The 5,636-nt window shown below is 46.0% G+C and overlaps 1 non-coding gene across 1 annotated transcript; it reads left to right on the forward strand.

Moving 5' to 3' along the window:
• The first annotated feature begins 3,241 nt into the window (after positions 1–3,241).
• Positions 3,242–3,344, forward strand: LOC123464181. The gene has a single exon (XR_006639421.1). It is a non-coding gene; the product is annotated as a U6 spliceosomal RNA (small nuclear RNA).
• The last annotated feature ends 2,292 nt before the right edge of the window (positions 3,345–5,636 follow it).

Genomic DNA, 5,636 nt, shown 5'->3' on the forward strand with positions numbered 1-5,636 from the left:
GGACACTGACCAATAACCAACATTGCCTGAGTAATTGCTGAGGTTCAGATGGTGTGCTACAAGAACACTAAAAGTTATTTGCTGTTAAAACCACTTAAAAAATAAAGAAGTTGAGACTCTGAGTTTAAAATCTTGCCTAAGGCCATGTATCTAAAAGAGACAAAGTGTGGGAACACACCCCATAATGCCAGCATTTGAGAAGCTCAGGCAGGAGGATTGTGAGTTAGAAGCTAGCCCAGGCTACCTAGTGAGGCGTTGTCTGAAAACAGACTATGGAGGTCCTACTGAATTGCCCAGGCCACCCTTGAACTCAGCTCCATCACCCAGGCTGGCCTTGAATTCCCGATCCTCCTTCCTCAGTCTCCTAAATAGATTGGGACTACAGGCCTGTATCACCAAGTCTGGCTCAGAGGAGAATTCTTTTTTTTTTTTTTTTTGAAGATTTTATTTTATTTATTAGAGAGAGAGGGAGTGGGCATGCCAGGGCCTCTAGCCAATGCAAACAAATTCCAGATGCATGTGCCACCATGTGCATCTGGCTTACATGGGACCTAGGTCCTTAGGCTTCACAGGCATGTGCTTTAACCACTAAGCCATCTCTCCAGCCCTCCGACGAGAATTCTTAACCACCATATTACATGGTATTACATGCTGAAAATATCTACGGTATATTGTCTTAGTGTATTAGTCATCAAAACAATGTTTTAGTGAAAAGCAATCTGGTACCTTTTTGTACATCCAAGCAAGTTCCTTTAACTGCTGAGCCATCACTCCAGCCCTTTTTGTATATTCAAAGAAAAGACTCCTAAACAATAGTGGGGCCTTCTCACAGAAAGGAGGCATTTATATGCTGCCCACACATTCTTTTGCTATCTGGTTTGTCTTCTCAACTGGAAAATGCCATGAGGAAATGGGTATGTAATTGGACTCTGGGTCCTGGTTTGTCTCCCAGAGCACAGGGCCAGCACCTTGAATTCTAGGCTCTGGTCAGGTCTCTGCATTTCCTCACTAATCTCCTAGCTGGAATCCAGGCCTGGTCCAAGGGCACCGGGCCAGACAGAAGCACGGATGGGAGGCCTTGACAGGGGATCCACCGTCAGCCAGCCAGCCAGGACACTAGACCCAGACATCTCTGCAAGAACGCTAGTGGCAAAGACGCAGACATTCTGTCAACTTCCCCAGCCCCAGGAGTCTTCAGACCAAGCTTCAGGTTCAGAGGTCAGTCCCAAACATCAGGTTGAAGTTGTGACTTCCAACGGTCCCTTTCTAGTGCCATTCCTCATTGTTTCTGCCTCTGTCCATCCCTTCTGCGTCACCAACTCCATTTATCAACAGTGGGCGCTGTGTTATACTTGTGGAAACGGCAGCAGCAGACAATAATATTGTCAGAGCAAGACTGATGGTGTTGGTGAGAGCGACACTGGATGTGGTGGTCGTCAGTGCTTGCCATGCAATCATAAGGACCTGAGCTTGGATCCCCAGCGTGCACCATTGAAGCCAATTGTGGCGGTCCGTGACTGCAACCTCAGCATGGGGAGGTAGACAGGAGGATTACTAGGATTCGCTGGAGAACTAACTGTGGTAGTTTGAACTACGTGCTCCCCCCCATAAACTCATGGGTTCTGAATGCTAGGTCCCCAGCTGATGGCAACTTGGGAATTGGAGCCTTGTTGGGGGCAGTGTATTGTTGGGGGGGGGCGGCTTATGGGCGTTACAGCCAGCTTCCCTTTGCGAGTTGTTTGGCACGCTCTCCTGCTGCTGTTGTCCACCTGATGCTGGCCAAGAGATAATGTTCACCCTCTGCTCATGCCACATTTCCCCCTGCCGTCATGGAGCTTCCCCTTGAGTCTGCATGGCAAAACAAACCCTTTCCATTATCATCACGCCAACTCATAGATTGGCTCTTGGGTTGAGGAACCCAGCCCAGGGTGGGTGGGCTAAAACAACTATTGTCCCCCCCAAACATCCACATCTTAACCCCTGATGCTGCTGCTGTATATGGCGCAGGTTGTGTGCAGGGGTCAGTTAGGATCACAACATGAGGAGATTAGCTTGCGTTCTCCAGGTGGGCCCAACCTCACTAAGGCTCTTATCTAAGAAAGAGAGAAGAGGCAGGGAAAAGATACAGCGACAGACGCCGGGGTTGGAGTCGGGAGAGATGGCGCAGTCGATAGAGCGAGTGCTGCGCGCGAGAGAGAACCTGTGTCTGACACCCAGAACCCATGGTTAAAAAGAAAAGAGGAGGCTGGAGAGACGGCTTAGCGGTTAAGGTGCTTGCCTGCAAAGCCTAAGAACCCATGTTTGACTCCCCAGATCCCACATAAGCCACACACACAAGGTAATGCAAGTGCATAAGATCGCACATGCGTACAAGATGGCCCACACATCTGGAGTTCCACTGCAGCCTCCCTCACAAAACTGAAAAAAGCCAAGCACGGTGGTGCATGCCTTAATCCCAGCACTCATGAGGCAAAAGCAGGAGGATCACTGTGAGTTCAAGGCCAGCCTGAGACTACACAGTGAATACCAACCAGGTCAGCCTAGGCTAAAGTAAGACCATACCTCGAAAAAACTTTTAGAGAAACCTGAAAAAATGTCTATACTATGCTTACCAAACTGCCTGGTATGCACTCCTCTTAATGTTCATATCCATATATTAAAGCTACTGCCACTTTTGGTGACAGTAGCATTAATATATTGATATTTTGAAGCTTCTCTTTTCAGAAGGCAGTGACCTTAGGATAACTCAGAAGGCACCATGGTGCTCAGAAGAAGTGACAGAGGAGTGCGCAGCACTGAAATATCTCTATCACGTCTTCCAAGGCTCAGGGTCCATTGTGGAAGAGGTGATGGGAATAATGTAAGAGCCAAAGGAAGGGTAGGACTCCTTACAATGTGCTCCTCCAGACACAAAATGGCCTTAACATCCATGACCTCACAGTGCCTGACACTACCTACACAAGACCAGCATAATAGGAGGAAAAGATGATGACATCAAAATAAAAGAGAGACTGACTGAGAGGGGAAAGGGGTATGATGGAGAGTGGGTTTTCAAAGGGGAAAGTGGGAGAAGGGAGGAAATTTTCATGGGTTATTGTCTACTATTATGGAAGTTGTCAATAAAAAAATAAATTAAAAAAAGAAATCCTGGCACCCTCCCCCCTGCACACACGTGTGCACACAAGTAAGTACATACATAAAAGTAAAATGAAATAAAAACTTAAAAGTATCTCTTAGATGCTTGCTTCAGCAGCACATATTCTAAAATTGGAACGATACAGAGAAGGTTAGCATGGCCCCCACACAAGGATGACACGCAAATTCATGAAGCGTTCCATATTTTTGCGAACATTTTGCATAAAATGTAAAATAAAAATTCAAAACTAATAAAAACCATAGAAACCAATTTTATTTTATGAGGTATGTAAAGACAATGGTCCACAATTTTAAGTTCTGCCTTTAATGAAATTCAGAACTCAGAAAATAATATTTGTATAAAATGAAATAATCCTCCAATAAATTTCTCTCTCTCTCTCCCTCCCTTTTTCTCTGTCAAATAAATAAATAAATAATATTTAAAAAGAAGATAAGAGCTCTGTGTCATCCACAAAGGGTAACGGTTAGGTCCAGTTCCATTTAACTCAGTAAATATTTACTTAGTTTTTGGCATGCATTCACCCATTTAACGAATTCTGCTATTTTCCAGGATCAGTGGAGAACAGAGACCCGAGGACAATGAGAAAATGAGTTGTATGGATGGCTAGGAATATCTGAGGGAGGCAAGAGCAAAAAGAGAAATGGATCCTAAGATGGTTGGCACAGCCTTGATATGTTTAAGAAACAAGAAGGAAGCCAGGCATGGTGGCACACACCTTTAATCCCAGCACTGGGGAAGCAGAGGAAGGAGGATTGCCGTGAATTCAAGTTCACCCAGGTTAGTTTGGGCTAAAGCGAGACCATACCTCAAAAAAAAAAAAAAAAAAAAAAAAAAAAAAAAAAAAAAAGAAAGAAAGAAAGAAAAGAAAAGAAAGAAAGAAAGAGAAACAGTGAGGAGACAAGGAAGGTTAGCGTGCAGATAGAAGAAAGTGGCAGTACCTGGGCTGGAGAGATGGCTTAGCGGTTAAGCGCTTGCCTGTGAAGCCTAAGGACCCCGGTTCGAGGCTCGGTTCCCCAGGTCCCACGTTAGCCAGATGCACAAGGGGGCGCACGCGTCTGGAATTCGTTTGCAGAGGCTGGAAGCCCTGGCGCACCCATTCTCTCTCTCTCCCTCTGTCTGTCTTTCTCTCTGTGTCTGTCGCTCTCAAATAAATAAATGAAAAATTAAAAAAAAAAAAAGAAGAAGAAAGTGGCAGTACCTGAGGGAAAGAAAGAGAAGGGAAAGTGGAGGGATAAGCTACTTGAGACCCTGGAGGTCAAGGACTTAGAGGTGGGAGCCACTGCTGAGTTTTGAAGGACTGAACCTGAACTGGCTTACACTTTTGGAACATTGCTGTAGTTGCTACATTATCAGTAGAGGGATTGGAGGGCCTGCCTGGGCTATAGAGAATAGAGAGGGGGTAAGAAATGAAGCAAAGGACTGGAGAGATAGCTTAGCGGTTAAGCACTTGCCTGTGAAGCCTAAGGACCCCGGTTCGAGGCTCGGTTCCCCAGGTCCCACGTTAGCCAGATGCACAAGGGGGCGCACACGTCTGGAGGTCGTTTGCAGTGGCTGGAAGCCCTGGCGCGCCCATTCTCTCTCTCTCTCTATCTGTCTTTCTCTCTGTGTCTGTCGCTCTCAAATAAATAAATAATTAAAAAAAAAAAAGAAATGAAGCAAAGAGACCCTATTAGTCATTCAGCAGGCTACAGGGATAACTGAGGGAGAGCAGATGACGCTTTTGGCCATCCGAGGTTGGGGACCAACTACATTTATAGGAAGAACTAACAGATATGGAGTATAAAAAAAGAGATCATGGGTGACTCTTATTAAACATGGGAACCTGAGAGAATGTAGTTGCTGCTTATTAAGATGAGGAAGACAGCCAGGCGTGGTGGTACACGCCTTTAATCCCACCACTCGGGAGGCAGAGGTAGGAGGATCGCTGTGAGTTTGAGGCCAGCCTGAGACTACAGAGTGAATTCCAGGACAGCCTGAGCTAGAGCGAGAGCCTACCTCGAAAAACCAAAAAACAAAACAAAACAAAAAAAATAAATAAAGAGATGAGGAAGATGGTCTGAGCTTGGGAGGAAAGATCAGAAATCTGGCTATGGCATGTTGAAACTGAAGTGCTTATCAACCAAGCACGCACACACGGTCAAGCAGACAGTTGGACATGACCCATCTGGGACCGAGGGGGAAGAGGTCAGGCTTGGAGATGTAAAGTTAAGAGTTGTCAGAGAACAGATAGTGTTGAAAGTCACGAGCTTGGATGGTATTATCTGGGGAATGAGAGGAAACAAGAAGAGGTCTGCAGACTGAGCCCTGTGTACCAATGCGTTAACCATCCAGAAGACCTGGGAAAACTGAGAGAGGAAGAGGGTGACAGAGCAGAAGAGAGCGTGAGAGCCCTGGGGGCGACTGCAATCTTTGTGTCTATCTGTAGGCCCTGTTACTCTGGGTGTGGCCGAGGGAAGCTTCATGGACTTGGAATGTGCAA

This window comes from Jaculus jaculus, chromosome 10 (assembly GCF_020740685.1).
Source record: "Jaculus jaculus isolate mJacJac1 chromosome 10, mJacJac1.mat.Y.cur, whole genome shotgun sequence".
NCBI lineage: Eukaryota > Metazoa > Chordata > Mammalia > Rodentia > Dipodidae > Jaculus > Jaculus jaculus.